At 36.7% G+C, this 17,330-nt stretch overlaps 2 protein-coding genes and 2 long non-coding RNA genes across 6 annotated transcripts in view; 3 read left to right on the top strand and 1 right to left on the bottom strand.

Annotated features, from left to right (window-relative positions):
* The window catches only part of LOC127858487 (uncharacterized), a 418,400-nt gene that overhangs the window by 278,202 nt on the left and 122,868 nt on the right, over positions 1-17,330 (top strand). The gene's annotated exons all lie outside the window — the stretch shown is intronic.
* The window catches only part of LOC127858567 (uncharacterized), a 198,534-nt gene that overhangs the window by 68,503 nt on the left and 112,701 nt on the right, over positions 1-17,330 (top strand). The window lies entirely within an intron of this gene.
* Positions 1-17,330, bottom strand: part of LOC127858370 (34 kDa spicule matrix protein-like) — a 420,221-nt gene that overhangs the window by 296,214 nt on the left and 106,677 nt on the right. The gene's annotated exons all lie outside the window — the stretch shown is intronic.
* On the top strand, positions 9,455-12,480 carry LOC127858553 (uncharacterized). Of its 3 annotated transcripts, XR_008038969.1 has the most exons (4): positions 9,455-9,925; positions 10,783-10,902; positions 11,013-11,125; positions 11,274-12,480. It is a non-coding gene; the product is annotated as an uncharacterized LOC127858553 (long non-coding RNA). The 3 variants fall into 3 exon arrangements; XR_008038967.1 differs by lacking the exon at positions 10,783-10,902 and having other exon boundaries at positions 9,463-9,925; positions 11,274-12,477; XR_008038968.1 differs by lacking the exon at positions 9,455-9,925 and having other exon boundaries at positions 10,529-10,902; positions 11,274-12,478.

Below are 17,330 nucleotides of genomic sequence, written 5' to 3'. Positions count from 1 at the left end.
ACAAACTAGGCTATGGACCCAATTCATATTTTTCAAAATGGCCGCCATTTTCAAAATGGCCGCCATTTTCAAAATGGCCGCCAACCTATCAAAACAAGGAGAAAATATTGATCTGCTGATTTTTTGTTGCGATCTTTTACAAATCAAATTTAATATTAAAATACTTTATTACTAATTATGCTGATAATCAAAAATCTGTGCAAGAAAAACATTTTTATAAGTATTTTGTTAATTTTGTACTTTTTGTAAGGTCAAAATGTCATTATTTGGGGGGGGGAAATTATGCTTTTTTAGCAAATATGGATTTAATTTATTAATAAATAAATCCATAAAGCAGATTCTCATGGTCCGAGAGCCCACTGGTGTTTATTGCAAGTTTTGAGGCCAAGAATTTGTGTGTATATTTGAAAAGAGAATTTTATATCCTTCCAGAAAACCCATTTCTGATGTGTCACAGCCGTGCATATCTATGATTTGCTTGGGTAAAATCACTCAAAATCGAAAGTTTTCCTTCTGATTTCTGGAATAATTAAATAAATAGACATTTTCAGTCATGGGAATTTGCCCAGGGTTTCAGTTTTGGGGTATTCAATAGGTATCAGAAACCTTTCTGATGATTTAGTTAAAAAAAAAATATGTATTTTTTTATGTTAAAAACCACCAAATTTCGCATTTTATTTTTGTAAATTTGCCCATTTTTCAAATTTTAATTCTGCAAATTGTTTTACCAAGTTAACAATTTCCAACATTTTGTCTAATCAGTTTTTTTTTAAAACACACATATAGCCTGCTTGTTTCATTCCAACAACGACTTTTTTATCAACATCTATTAGTGATTTTGGGTGGATATGAATCACACACAAAACTGCTGATTTCTGGAATAATTTGATTTAATTAGATTTATAAGACATGTGATCATTATAATAATCAAATATTGTTCGCACATATACAATTGCATATAAGATCACTCTTAACAAACAATGCAAATAAGATCACTCTAAACAAACAATGAAATGACCGCAGTGTTATTATAGGTCAAAACCACTATTGTTACAGTTTATGAAGGTTAAAAACCACTAAATATTAACTATTTTAGCTGTTTTAGTCGTCCATTTTTCAGAATTTCGTTCCTCGAATTTTTACTCAACTGAAATAATTTTCAAAATAGTAGTCTAACTATTGTATTAAAAACACACAAAAGGGTCTCCTGATTTAATTGAAACATGATCATTTTTGAACGACGACTTTTAGTGAGATTTCAGGAACAATATACGAAATCAAACACAAAACTGCTGATTTCTGGAATAATTTGATATTGTTAGATTTATAATACATGTGATTACGATAATAATAAAAACTGTTCGTCTTTGTACATATGCATATAACAAAGCTCAAAATAAAACATTCCAATAAGTACAGTGTACATGTAGGTTTTAACTTGTTTTTATATTTTCTTGCTTTTTTAAGTCATTTCACCTGATTTATTTGTGCGGTTTTAATACAACAATTGCAAATGTCGATATCTATCTGCTAACATCTAAAATAATCCATCATTAAAAAGGGCCACATCCATAAGCTGAAGAATGGGAAGGCGCCCGGCGACGATGGAGTGTGCCCTGAGATGCTGAAAGCAGAAGACACAGTGACACCGCAGCTTCTTTGCCAGATTCTTCAAAAGATTTGGGACAGTGAAGAAGCGCCAAGCGAATGGAAGACCGGCACCATCGTCAAACTGCCCAAGAAAGGAGACCTGGGAAACTGTAACAACTGGCGAGGCATCACTTTACAATCTCTCACCAGTAAGATCTTCAGCTGCATCATCCTCCAACGCATCTCAACAGCAGTGGACGGTATCCTTAGCCAGGAACAGGCAGGCTTCAGGAAAGGCAAGTCCTGCATCGACCACATCTTTATCCTGAGGCAGATCCTTGAACAGTCCCATGAATGGAATGGATCCCTCTACGTGGTTTTTGTGGACTTTGAGAAGGCCTTCGACAGCCTACACCGAGACTCCCTCTGGAAGATTCTGCGACATTATGGCATCCCTCAGAAACTTGTCAACGTCATCAGGTCCCTGTACGAAAACTTTCAGTGCAGAGTCGTCCACAACAACCAGCTCACTGAACCATTCAAGGTGGAAACTGGAGTGAAGCAAGGATGTATCCTCTCGCCTCTCCTCTTTTCAATGGCAATTGACTGGATCATGCGCCGCACCACAGAGGGAAGGAGGCAAGGAATACAGTGGACGCTGACATCGCTGCTAGATGACCTGGACTACGCCGACGATATCGGTCTACGTGCTAGCAGGAACCAGGACATCCAGCATTAGACACAACAGTAGGCACTGTCAGCAATCACCATAGGTCTCAGGGTCAACATTGGAAAGACTCAGGTCATGAGGAAGAACACCAGAGTGGGCGACCCAATTACCATCAATGGCCAGCCTCTGCAAGATGTGGACGAGTTCATTAACCTGGGCAGCAAGGTCACCACAGATGGAGTCTGTGCACGGGAGATCAACACGAGAATCAGCAAAGCCAACCAAGCCTTCGCAATGCTGAAGCCCATCTGGAGGACCACAAGTCTTAGCATGCACACCAAGCTCCGCATCTTCAAGAGCAACGTGCTGAGCGTCCTTCTATATGGGTCTGAGTGTGCTGGAAGACCCTTGCTACCATCGAGCGCAAACTGGAAGTCTTCCAGAACAAGTTCCTACGACGGATCATGACAGTCTTCTGGCCAAACATGATCACGAACATGGAACTGCGTAGAAGAGCTGGCGCAAACAGCATCGCTGAGACCATCGCTTTGAGGAGATGGAGATGGCTAGGCCACGTCTGCACAATGCCACCCGACTCGCTACTCAGGGTGGCACTGAGATGGACGCCACAGGGGAAAAGAAACCGTGGACGACCGAAAGAGACGATGCGCCGAACCGTTGCTCGAGAGCTCAAGAACAGAGTCGTCACTCTGCAGACAGCACACGCAACAGCAGCTGACAGACCAAAGTGTCGCTCCCTTGCCGTCGCCTCAAGCACCAGACGGCGCAGAGAGAATTGAATGAATGAATGATATTAGAAAGGTTTCTGATACCTATTTAATACCCCAAAACTGAAACCCTGGGTAAAACCCCTTGACCGAAAATGTCTTTTTATTCAATTATTACAGAAATCAGAGGGAAAACTTTCGATTTTGAGTGATTTTACTCAAAAAACATAGATATGCAAGGCTGTGACACTTATGAAATGGGTTTTCTGGAAGGATATACAATTCTCTTTTCAAATATACACACAAATTCTTGGCCTCAAAACTTGCAATAAACACCAGTGGGCTCTCGGACCATGATAATCTGCTTTATGGATTTATTTATTATTAAAGTAAATGAATAATTTTACCTTACAAAATTAACAAAATACTTATAATAAATGTTTTTCTTGCAAAGAATTTTGATATCAGCATAATAAGTAATACAGTATTGTAGTATTTAATTTGATTTTTAAAGTATTGCAACAAAAAATCAGCACCTCGATATTTTCTCCTTATTTTGATAAGTTGGCGGCCATTTTAAAAATTGCGGCCATTTTGAAAATGGCGGCCATTTTTGAAAAATATGAATTGGGTCTATAGCCTATTTTGTCGTAAATACTTTAAACCACCAATGAGCAAAGTGTGTTGCTTTTATCAAAAAGTGAACAGTTAAACTGAATACAAGCACCATATGTGGTGGAGGATGTGACCGCGGTTAGATTTTAAGGCAGCTTTAAGGTCTGGAAGTGTGAACTCGTTGAATGCAGTTATTTCTTTATTTAAGGACACAATATGTTGAGAATATTATACAAATTAAGGTATCTGTAAATACAAAAAAGAACAACACTTGCTTATATAACATACGTGCAATGAATATTGAAATTATAGATTGGAGTAGGAAAATCCTTTTTTTGGTACTTTAGGCGGCCGTTTTGAAAGCAATTTTGACTTGTATGCTATATTTAATTCATTTTTTTCATGTAGAAGCATATTTTAATTAATTTATAACATAAAACAGCTAATTTTAATGCCAAAAACAGAATATGTTAATCAAATATGGCAGTAACATGTAATTTCCTTAATTTTGGCGGCCATCTTGGCGGCCATCTTGAAAATGGCGGCCATCTTGAAAATTGGAGATGGGTCCATAGCTAAAATTGAATAAAATACTTAAATCTACAAATGTGCCAAGTTTGTTGCTTTTATCAAAAAGTGAACAATTTCACTGAATACAAGCACCATATGATCCCGCTATTTAACACTTTAAATAAAACGCACTTTGTCACGATATGTCTCAAATTATGTTAGATCATTGCACTGTTTTAACACTTAATTACTTTTAGATATGCCATATTTTACTGTTAAAACGGTGAAAATAAATCAGAACACTCTAACTGACAGGCGGAACGAAACAATCAGCGTCAATGTGTCCACTGGTGTCGTTTCTCAACTAGCATGTGTTATAATGCGCTTTGAATATGGATTGTAACAAATTTTTTAGATTGAGGCAAATTAGACGGGAAGCGTTGTTTTGTAAAGTAAGTTGACAATAAATACAATTAATAAATATCATTATTTATAGAATTGCAGTATAAGTATGAGTTTAAAACATTACAATCGGCTTATTGAAAAAAAAATCACTATGTAATTTCAACGCGGATGACATCTGGGAGAATTCGTATTTCACAAAATATTGCACGAGTAATTATAGTTATCGGACAACGCAGTCATACCGCCATAATAGAAGAACATAAGTACACACTTACAGACTAAACCCAACGAAATCTTGACCAGGTGAACCTGTTTACGTCTTCGGTTCAACACCGCTTCGCCGAAGGCATGTGTCACTTGTACTGTCGACCGATGGACCTTTAATTTAGAGTCAGAAGTTTAAAGCAACAGTTTAACTCTTTTAGCAGCGAGTTTTTTTTTTAAATTAAACATTAAACTCGCTCTAAAGTACATTTGCTTAAGGCAGAACTAATGAGATCTACAAACTTCGGGCGACTACGCCGTATTCGAAAAGCGTTTCGTCAACAATTGGAAATCTATGGCAAATACCGAAAATAATAACAGAACACGTAATCAATGAGCGTTTATATTAAAAAAATAAATGTTCATATCTCTTTCAGATTTAATAATAACATCATTTAAACATAAATTCAATTCAATTGTTTTTATTAATGTCGTTTCGTCGCAACGGCTATTTACACGATTTGTATTAATTTAACCCTTGATATCAACATCCGCGCAAAGATTTAAGTGGTTCCAAGCATAGCTCGATATCAAATCCCTGCCGTTTTAACCAGCCACGTGATTATAGCCGAGCCACGTGGTACAATATTTTTCCCGTTTTTAGTTTTCTTTTTTTAGTTTATGTAATTGATTTTTTATTATGAACCTGAAAGTAAACACTATCTTAAAAAAATATTAGATAATGATATTACTTTTCAATGTATAATACTTAAACAAACAAATCTTTCCAAATCTAGAAGGATTTTCTTGTGAATACAGTGGTTATCGCCAAGTATCCGTGGTGAGATAACCGCTGCGTAGAGTTGGTCTTGATATTTGATGTTATTGTTGTTGATGATAATGCTTCCTCATATTTATTTTTAAACAAAACTGCATTTGATTGTATCATTTCCTGTTGTTTACAATGAAGCATCAGTGATATAAAATTGGAATTACCAGGTTAATGCATTTCATTGCGAATGCATTACATCAGGAATTATTATTTTAAATAAATCTTTAAATAAATATATATTTGGCTACTAAATAAGCATTTTATTTCCTTTTATTGCGCTTTGTGTATACGCTCCAAAACAATATGAACAATATAAAAACAACAACACTGTATTACCTGTAAATAAAAAATTAATAGGCAAAATCATTTCATCTTACCGTTTTGATGATCCTTACATAGCAGACGCCCATGAAAGTCGTCGGTACGACGAAGCATACGATTCCGATGAGCATCAAATAGCCCAGGCCTGTGCGACTCCGGTCATTCCAGGCGAGCCCGCAGCTAGTCCCGTGGGCCTCAAGCCCATATGACCCGAGCCCGAGTGGCGGCGAGACCGCGAGAAGCAAGGAGATGAGCTGACACACTGCGAACGCTAGAGCGACCCGCCATTTTTCGACATGCGCAATAATGACTGGCACAGCCACTATAGCCAGGTAGCGGATATAAGCGATGCATACGTGATAGAACATGGAGGATATTCCGAAGTAATAGACAATAAACGCTTCGGATATGCACGATGCTTCTGACAATGTCCGGAAAACTCCGCGATGATTACGGGAATATAGGCTAAAGCGGAGCTCATAAAGCCGTTGACGATGATCGCTATTGTGAAAAACGTGTTGACGTTGATCATTTTCGGGTTCTTCGCGAAAACTCCCATGGTTAGGCCGTTCAAAGCGATTCCCATGACGAAAAGTAGCAAAATCCATAGTCCGGACGAGATTTCAATCCACCGCGGGGAGTCAAAAGCGCTCGTTATATTGAACATGGCGTTTCCCCTAAAATAATATTGCTACTGTACAAGATATTTCCAAAAGGGTAGATATTCTGCAAAATATTATCTTGCAAAGTCGTCGCTTATTCAACTGAAATTATATAATGTACAGTTAGCGCAGTGGTTGGTAAACACGTTTGTAAACAAGGCGACTCGGGCTAAATCTCCGGCACGTGTGAGCTTGGTTGTGAGGTTTCTTTCGTGTACTATGGTTTTCCCACAAAACACAATTCCGCATCATAATTTTATAACTTTCAGTTAAAGCTATAATATAGAATTCGTCTCAATTTTCGCAAGTCTAGTTAGTCAATCAAAGGTATGAGTACTGGAACACACTCAGGGTCCCACACACAATACAGCATGAGGCAAGGAAATACTACTTAATTTCGAAACACAACACTGCACGTATGTTCGTCTAACGCACATTTGCCTATTAATTCCATCGACAGTTTTAGAGAGCTAATAACTAAGGAAAGTCTGTGACGTATTGTTTTCATTGATATCTTGTACGCAGTTCAAACATGCGTCAATCACGTGTTGTTTTGCGGGAGTCGGTTGACACAAGTGTGTGTAAGTATGAATTATTTCCGATTGTTTCAATATTTCATCATCACATACACACGCACACGCACACAAATTCTAAATATGTTCATCGTATGTGTCCTATATTTGGCTTTAAGACCTTCGAACTAGCAAATATTATGTTAATTGGATTAGGACATTACCATTTTAATATATGAAGTTAATCTCTAAGAAAATGATTGTGATTTTAAGACACATTAAACAGCATCAGCTGTAAGAGCAAACAAAATCATGTACTTTGTTAGTTTAATGTTTCGCGAGCATTGTTTCCTGGCGACTAAAAGCAAATATTTTCAATTGTAAAATGCTAACATTTTTTCAATTTATGGAAAGGTCCCTAAGTTAGCGAAATTTTACGTCGTGAAACCTATTTCGGGGTATTTTCATGAGTGCATCTTCAGGTTCAATAGCAAACAAATGAATTCAGTGTGTTTGTTGCATTTTTGTACACGAAATCACATTAAATAAATTCTAGAAGAAAGTTAGCATATATATAACCTGCAGATTAAGACAGGTTCTTTTTCAATAATTTATTTAAGAAGAATGTTTCACCGAACAAGCGCGTGATGAAAAGTGCAAAATAATGCAAACTATGGGCTAGTTTTCACTTGTCATTCTTAATGTTCTGAGAGGTAACTTCTTTTAACTTCGGCTATCTACTGTGATAGACAGGATGAAGAGTTCCATGTTCTGAGGCTATCTACTGTGATAGACAGGATGAAGTCTACTGTGATAGACAGGATGAAGAGTTCCATGTTCTGAGGCTATCTACTGTGATAGACAGGATGAAGTCTACTGTGATAGACAGGATGAAGAGTTCCATGTTCTGTCTACTGTGATAGACAGGATGAAGAGTTCCATGTTCTGTCTACTGTGATAGACAGGATGAAGAGTTCCATGTTCTGTCTACTGTGATAGACAGGATGAAGAGTTCCATGTTCTGTCTACTGTGATAGACAGGATGAAGAGTTCCATGTTCTGTCTACTGTGATAGACAGGATGAAGAGTTCCATGTTCTGTCTACTGTGATAGACAGGATGAAGAGTTCCATGTTCTGTCTACTGTGATAGACAGGATGAAGAGTTCCATGTTCTGTCTACTGTGATAGACAGGATGAAGAGTTCCATGTTCTGTCTACTGTGATAGACAGGATGAAGAGTTCCATGTTCTGTCTACTGTGATAGACAGGATGAAGAGTTCCATGTTCTGTCTACTGTGATAGACAGGATGAAGAGTTCCATGTTCTGTGGAAAGTAATCTTAAAATAGCATGATTTATATAACAAAAATAACAATCCGAAAAAGCTGTTTCCTAGCCTACTTTGATCAGTGTAATAAGAAATTGTCCTACATCATGTGAATGTTCTAGTTCCAAATATATATATGGTCCAGTTGGACATGTTATTACTGGGGACCTTAATTTCATTCATAATAAAAACCTTAGAAATTTACTACGCAGAGGCCCTAAGTATAGATTGCCTATTCCTGTTGATTTTGATGACTGCATAAAGAAAATCGTAATATCCTTACAGGATTATTGCACTAAATGGTGCAGGAAGGAAAATGCTGAAATTACTGCACTCAATGATTGGAAAACAAAAATATTTAGTATGGCGATGAATAAAATAAATATATTTTTATGATACAAATCCTTTTGCCTTACCACATTCACCTAAATTTAATAGACAAAATCTTTGTAAATTGCTTGAAGACTTAAAATCTAAATTCGTCATAGTTCCTGCTGATAAGGCTGCTAATAATGTTATAATAATATGACGAGTGTTTTATGTTCAAACTATTTCACAAGAACTTTCACAAACTGCATCATATTGTGATTACAATAAGCAACCTAATGAAATTATTGCCGACCATATTGCCGAACGCAAAAAATTAAATGTAATTGTCAATATTACTGACAGGAAATTGCCATCACTTTATTGGATACCTAAATTACATAAAACGCCATATAAAAGTCGTTTTATCGCTAATTCAGTGTTTTGTACCACCAAGCAATTATCAGTGTATCTTACTTCTGTATGGCAAGCGCACATTAATTCCTTAAACCACGGTTTAACTGTTAACTATATAGTTAAGAGACTTTGAACCCGGGTTCAAAGTGCCGTTTGCACATTAAATCCTTAAACCCGAGTTCAAGAGTTTGAACCGCAGTTCAAAGTGTGTCTAAAAATAGATACAAATCTGTTATCTGAGACGACCAATTAGCGGAGCTTAAACCACAATTAGCTATATAGAGAAGGTAAATGCTGCGATTTCATTGGTCCTCTCTTAACTATAGGGTTAAGAGACTTTAAACTGCGGTTCAAAGTCTTAAACTGCGGTTAAGAGGCGCGGAATGCACATTAATTATTTAACAGTTAATTATATAGTTAAGAAATTTTGAACCCGAGTTCAAAGTGCCGTTTGCACATTAATTCCTTAAACCCGAGTTCAAGAGTGTAAACTGCGGTTCAAAGTCTTAAACTGGGGTTAACAAGCGCGGAATGTACATTTATTATCTAACTGTTGAATATATACAGTAAAAATACTAAAATGAAAGTTTTGACACACCATGCGAATGTCCTATCAAGTAAAGGTGACGATTAACCAAAATGAAGTGTAATATAACCTAATTCAATGGGTTTTATGCGGTGCGAGTGTTCACAAAACACCGGTTGACATTGAAAATGACATGGGACGATGATGGGTAAAAAACAATCTCGTCGAATAACATTTCTCAATTATCAACGAGTTTAAGCCGTTGACACTGCATTGCATGGGAAGAAAAGGTGATATTGGGTATGTTGTTAATTAGTGTTGTCGTTTTATTACCAAATTTATGGATGTAATCGCTAAACTATATAAATTTCTTAAGCCGGAAGTGGATAATTCCGATTTATTTACGGAACCACATACATTGATAAATATGCACTGTAGCAAATCTTCATATAATCAATCTAATCAGAGAATAAGAAAAAACACTAGTTTAATAAAATAAATCCTTTATTAATCAAAATCATATGTTCAACCTCTCCTATTAGTCAATATAAATTGCCGCCATAGAGTCTTTTGATGATTTTTGCTTTGGCAGACTCTTGGCGTCAATAGTCCACTCTATCTTTTTAATAGCGAAAGTTTTCCTTCTTTGTCTATATTGATGCGCAAGGAATTTGGTGCGCAACATTCAAGACCCGATATCAGACAGTTAATATCAACGGATTGCAATAATATTTACATACCTGTGTAGATAATTCATTTCTCAATAATGTTCCGTAAGAATTATGTAATGAATCTTTTAATTTTGCACGCCTGACCAATTTAAATCAACACACTACTCACATTTTCCATTCCAATCGCTGTGCCCGTTGTATACCGCAGGTAGATTTTATCGATAACGCAGCCTATTACACTGTAATGCCTTCTTCTGATTGGTTGATATTTAAATATTTCATAACATGACGAGAGGTCAGTGATTGTATTGTGATTTAAGCAGAAGTTAAACTGAAACAAATTATGCCTTTTAACTTCAATTCGACGCTATTTGAGGTAAAAATGGACTTCTTAACTAAAACTTTATGAGTTGGTTATGTTATGTTGCAATTTTAAGGATATTGATATAATAGCATTGTATTCATTTTTCGTTATGGTTTTTACAGACCGGAGTTTCAGCGTTCAGATTTATTCTGAACGCGAATTATTTCAGCTACCTCTCCTATACCACTATACCATTGTAACGATTTGGAAAACAGACCGGTTCATGTTGGACTTTGAAGCAGGTAAATTAACTAAACAGTTGTTACATTGAATTGGTTGAAATTTAAAACAAATGAATTGTAATGGATCAACATGTATAATCTATTTCTTACTTAACGTTTTCTTATTCCAGGTTGGCGGTCCTCTTCTGAATGTTGTCAATTACGTTGAGCGCACGTGGATACGGGGATCCATGTGGAAGCCGGAGAACTGGACAAACAGTTAGGACTAACAACGATGTTGAAGGTATGCTTTTATTCAAAGAACAATTGATGTTTATCTGTTATATAATTATTTTTTTTTACGTAACGTAATAAACAACATTGTTTATAGCATTTTTATTTCGCCTAACATAATTAACAATATTGTTTATAAACTTTGCTCATTATTTCAGGCTGGCATCGAAGAATCAATACGCGAGCCGGGCGCGCTGACTTAGGATTCTACATGCTCGTCCCCCTTATACGTATGAGGCGGCGACAGAGGACGTGACGATTCGTCTAGTGTCGGAGCACTCGCTTGCCCGTATCCATAGAAGGAAATACAAGGACGTCCACGGAAAACTATTCGACACCTGGGACAAATATGAGGACGATGAAATCACCACCACTCAACTTCTGAGGCGATGCAGCAACATCGCAGGCCTTGGGCCCGATTCAACACATGACCCAATCCACGACGAAGATGTCTGAAAAAGAACATGGACATTTAAGAGACAGAAGTGTTGTTGTGTACATAGTTGTAAATATTTATTTTTGGTGTAATATTGTTTGGAAATAAATGTATCTGGTGCGTAAAGGTAAGTATATTATTGTACCGTTTATTGAGTATATTTGTATTTGATTATGTTTTATATGCAGATATTTATTAACCAGGTTTTCCGAAGGAAAAAACTGGTTATTAGATTGGCGAATGCGGGCGGGCTGGCGGGCGACGGAACAAGCTTGTCCGGGCCATAACTATGTCGTTCATTGTCAGATTTTAAAATCATTTGGCACATTTGTTCACCATCATTGGACGGTGTGTCGCGCGAAATAATTACGTCGATATCTCCATGGTCAAGGTCACACTTTGAGTTCAAAGGTCAAAAATGGCCATAAATGAGCTTGTCCTGGCCATAACTATGTCATTCATTGTGAGATTTTAAAATCATTTGGCACATTTGTTCACCATCATGGGACGGTGTGTCGCACGAAAGAATCACGTCAATATCTCCAATGTCAAGGTCGCCACAACTAAAAATAGATTTTTTTAAAAAACAAACTTACAAAGGGAGTTAATTTTGTTTGTTCATTTCAAAAGTTCAGTTTGAGTTTTCTCCCTTTATCAGATTTTTTTTCACAATGAAAACCTGGTTTTGTGACAATTTTGTCCCTTGTTTTTGTTGTAATATTGCTGCAAATAAAAGTGTGTTGTGTAAAGGTAAGTATATTATTATACCGTTTATTGAGTAGATTTGTGTTTGATTGTATCTTTAGGTTTTATATGCAAATTTTTTTTTGTGTGTAATATTGCTTGCAAATAAATGTATGTGTTGTGTAAAGGTAAGTATATTATTATACCGTTTATTAAGTAGATTTTTATGTTAATGTATTGTGTAATATTGTGTTGTATTTGAATAAATTTTTGTGTGAATCATAATCAACATTGTAATATGTTATTTAATTGCATGTGTATACTAACTAAACACTTCAATGTATCGAATTTAACAGAAAAGAAAAAAAACATGTTGATTGATAACAGAAGAAAGGTGTCAATCAAAGGTGCTAAAGTTTCCCGGTATTATTCACACCTATATATTACCATTGTGACGAACCCTCTACCCGTTTTCTACAGTAAATTCAGTGTGACGAAACTGCAGTGTGACGAAACCTACGTATTAATAATAATAATAACAACAAATAAAAGCTTTATTTACAAAACGTTACACAAAAAAGAAAAATGGAAAAATGACATATAAACATTTGATTATGACTATTTAAATTAACTAATACAAGAATAATGGTTATGCATTAATTAAAAATAATTTAAAAAAGCGGGATGCTAAGAGTTCTTTATCGACGCACTCCCACTCAATGAGATCTATTAATGTATAAAGTTTCAAACTGATGCTATTAATACTTTTTAACGAGACAGACGACGGACAAGTGATCCCTATAAAAAAACATCTGGTAGAAAACAATATTAATGCATAGTATTCGATACAAAAGGATTTGTTCGTTTACAGAAAATACTATAATTGTAACATAATTATACTATGTACAACAACCTCAAGGTAGACATAATGTAATACAAATTTGTAGTAAATGAAATAAACAAACTATAAAATGAATCATTATTGTCAACATAATTGTCTCGAGAAAACTGGACATAATGCTGGTGCGTAAATTATCATCCAAGATTAGCCTGTTAAGTCCGCACAGGCTAATCAGGGACGACAATTTCCGCTTTTATGGAATGTTTCGTTTAAATGATGTCTTTTCTAAGCGACAATCCAGATAAGGCGGAAAGTGTCACTTTACGCACAAGCATTATGCCCATTTTTCTCAGAACACGACACAATTATGCATGTTCAAAACCATTTCTAGCTACATTTTCCCACATACTCTTTCACTATTGCTTTAACTAATATTTTTATGGGACCGTTTCATCAAAGATCGTACGACAATCTTAATTTATAACTTAAATTTAAAAACTAAAATATACAAGCTGTTGATAAATAGCTCCGCAAGATATAGGCCATTGGTAAGAAAATGATAAAATAAATGATTTTACTAGAAATAAGCAAAAATATGCTTCGGTCTGTTAAAATAATGTTTCTTTGAAATTCGTATCGTATGCTAAATTTGTCGTAAGATGTTTGATGAAGCGGGCCCATAAGAATATAGGTTAAAGCAAGAATTTGACAGTATTTGAGTGATCTCAGCGATATCATACTCATGGACACACTCAAATACAGTCAAATTCTTGTGCTTCCCTACTGTTCAAGTAACACTTGAACTCATGCACAAATTCCTCACAAAAAACGAACATTCTACTCAGGTTGAGTTGTGCAATGCACGAGTTCACGAAGGGGCACCTTCCCGCACCTTCCTGAGAAGTAAAGGAAACATGTAGCGCTGGCACCACTAGAATGTTTGAAGCTGTCCAGTATTGTAAGAGTTTAGGTAAACCCTGGTCACCAATATGGTCTTCTATGAAGATCTCCAGATACTCCTTGATGCGTTCTTCAGCACATCGCAATGTTATGCTATGGTCGCTGAACTCGTACTTGATTCTACTAAGTACTCCAGGAACCGTTTGTCGCATTGAGTAGTACAGTTCATTTATGTCACTTTCCTTGACGCTTGTCCAAAGTCCTGGATACACTTTAATGCCCTTACAAATTTTGCCCATAGCTCCTAGGGACCTATATACACAGCACATTTCAGCAACCTTGTAAACACAGTTTTTAATTCTGTCTTTCGGGCGTTCGCGTCATGCCGAAGTCATTGAACAGGCTGAATAGAACAAGTTTTTCCTCACACGAGAGGGGGTCATTTTGTGTCGTTTTCTGAATTACTGCCCTCTGTGCCGCGGAAACATAACTCAAGAATGAGGACATGACTACCTCTGCTGAACACGACCCCGTAATCATTGTAATCATGGCCGCTTTACAAAGACGGATAGGAAAGTATCCTACAAACACAAACGCGTGCGCCATGATTCTACCTATGAGCACGAACAAATCACTACAGATAAACTCCGGGTTCATTTCAGGCATAACTTCAAGATTGCCCACAAAGCACTGCAAAAACACCTGCATGAAGAATATGCTGTATACTTCGCGTTTCACTCCACTGACGTCTAACGCGGGCTCGCCTTCGATCTTCATGCGAACATTATGGTGTTCCAAACCTTCGTTGGCCCTATATGCGTCAAGCACATCTTCTATCAGAGTTTCGCGCCTGACAAGAACGGTCTTCTCTTGCAACAAATTGTCTCTAATGCGTTCGCATTTTTGCTTCAATGATTCATATTGAGGATCTGGACTACGAGTAGGGCTTGACGGTGCATCACGAAAATCGTCTCCCACACTCTCTGAATCACTGTTGCTGACAGCATTCGTCTCATCGACGTTACAACGCGTGTTTTGTGTTATTCCGGCTTCTTCTAGTGTCATTTCAGAATTGATAAGCACACCTTGCGGACCGTGTACGGTACATGCTGTACCAACTGACGCCTCGACGTAACTATACACAACGCGACATGTATCTGTAAGTCGAAACCGCCTACTTAGGTTGACTTCTGGATCGGGACAGCGGAAGCTTAGAAGGAAGCTGTCGTCTGTGTCTGGCTCTGGTCCCAAGGATTCTATGACGATTATCCTCACCTGAAAGGTTAAAATTTAATAATAATTTTTGCATGTGAACAGATGGAATCCGATCGCAAATGAAAAAGTACCACGGGATTTTTTAAAACAACTTGTCGTACTTTTTGTTTTACGCAGATTGGGGACAAGCGAGGAAATAGCCCGACCGCGCTTTGTTTTATGAAAATGTGCAAGTTCTTAGTGTTATTTCACTCAAAAACTATTTTACCATACATAGCAAAGACAACATAATGCTATTAAATCATTTAGTTCGGAACTAAAAGGGTAGTTATAATCTAACAAGGGGATCATAGATCCTTCAGTCGGTCACCAGCCAAACACATAATAATACTCAACCTAAATGACTCACTTTCATTATGATCAGAGAAATTGAAAAAGCTAGTGTTAACGGTAAAATGTTTAACGGACGGACGACGGAACAATAGCTATCACAAAAGGAAAATCGAATTTTGGCCGTTCTTGTTTCCAGATCTTCTACAAGTTATAACATTGTTTATTCACTACAATGAATTCACAATAAGATATGGAAAGAATGCACAAACTCCATTTTTTTCTCAAAACAAGTCCTATTTCTTTTCCCATTCAACAGCATTTTTAAAAATGTTCACAACACCTTCAAATAAAATGATGCTGCATTATTTTGTCATGTACCTACATTTTATCAATTTTAAGATTGTTATGCATAAATCATATTTTCTGAGTTTTAATTCTTTATTAACACATATTTTATGAAACATGGCTCGATCGGGCTATTTCCCAAGGTTATCCCCAGCCTGTTAAGTGCTGATTCTTTTAATCGAAAGTCCCTCTCCACAGTGTTGGAACTTGGGCTCACGAAGGCATGTTTTGAGGCGATACGGAGAAATGGTTTTGAGGCAGAATTTAACCCTTATTTCCCCACCGCTTTAAATTTAGATGTCAAAAGTATGCATTCGAAAAAGAATTGTGTTGTATTGATATCAAAGCTCATAATAGATATCGATATGCGCAGTAACAAAGAATCGAAAGTGCATAACGATCTTATATGATTGACGCCAATTGAAAACCAGTCCGGGTCAATATCTAGTTCAAAGATGTGCATGAAACCGTACATTATGGCATGGTTTATCACGGTAGAATTCCTTCTTTGTTAAACTGGTAACACATGTTAGAATATCTATCCTTGCATATTTTCCCCGATTTTAGTCATGTAACAGGGAAAAAAAACTTACGTACGAGGAACAAGGGCATTCTCGTGAGCGCGCGCTGTTGTTAAAACGTTTGCTGTTGTTAAAACGTTAATTAATATGCGTTTCCGGGCACAACATAAAACAACGAAGGCTCTCATTGGACGAAGTGTTGACGGCACACGTTTTGACGTCATCGTAAGCGTAGGTATGTTTTATTGCAAAGTCAAACACAGGTCGTTTCCCATACATTTAAATTTGGAATTTCACGTGTCGTGTTAGAATAGTCGCTTACGCTTATATTTCATCAAGATAAACATTCGGACCAAATTTCATAAAGATTGGATGAAATCTGTGACCTTAACTGTCTACACAAACAAATTGTTGACGCAGGCACGCACAACGGACATCACACGATCACATATTACAAGAACATAGCGCCAATTACGCGCTTTACGCATGTGCTTATAAATTTTTGTGGGAGCAGTCAATAAGCTCTGCTTAATATGCTTTCTTTTGTCCTTAAAATGCACCATTTTTTATCTTAATTTTCAAAATTTTCAAAATAGAACCACCGAAAGGTATGGTTCTTGTCACTGCACTTCCTCTCAATGAGCTCTATAACTGTGTGAAGTTTGAAGTTGATACCATCAATAGTTTTAGAGATATGCTCATGACAAAATTTGTGACGGACGGACAGACAGATGACAAAAAAGGGATCCCTATATGTCGCATATACTTTGTAGCAGGCGACACAAAAATGATAGTTCAATAGATAAGAAGACCTGAACAGTAAGAAAATATCAAATTATATGACATACAGGATTCCTTCTGTCCAAAATCTTGACTGTCGCATTGTTTATACTGATTACAAACAACTATCACATTGAATAGGCTGCTCATTCTCAATTTA

Source organism: Dreissena polymorpha, chromosome 1 (genome assembly GCF_020536995.1).
Source record: "Dreissena polymorpha isolate Duluth1 chromosome 1, UMN_Dpol_1.0, whole genome shotgun sequence".
In the NCBI taxonomy this organism is placed as follows: domain Eukaryota; kingdom Metazoa; phylum Mollusca; class Bivalvia; order Myida; family Dreissenidae; genus Dreissena; species Dreissena polymorpha.
This window is presented reverse-complemented; position numbering and strand designations above follow the sequence as displayed.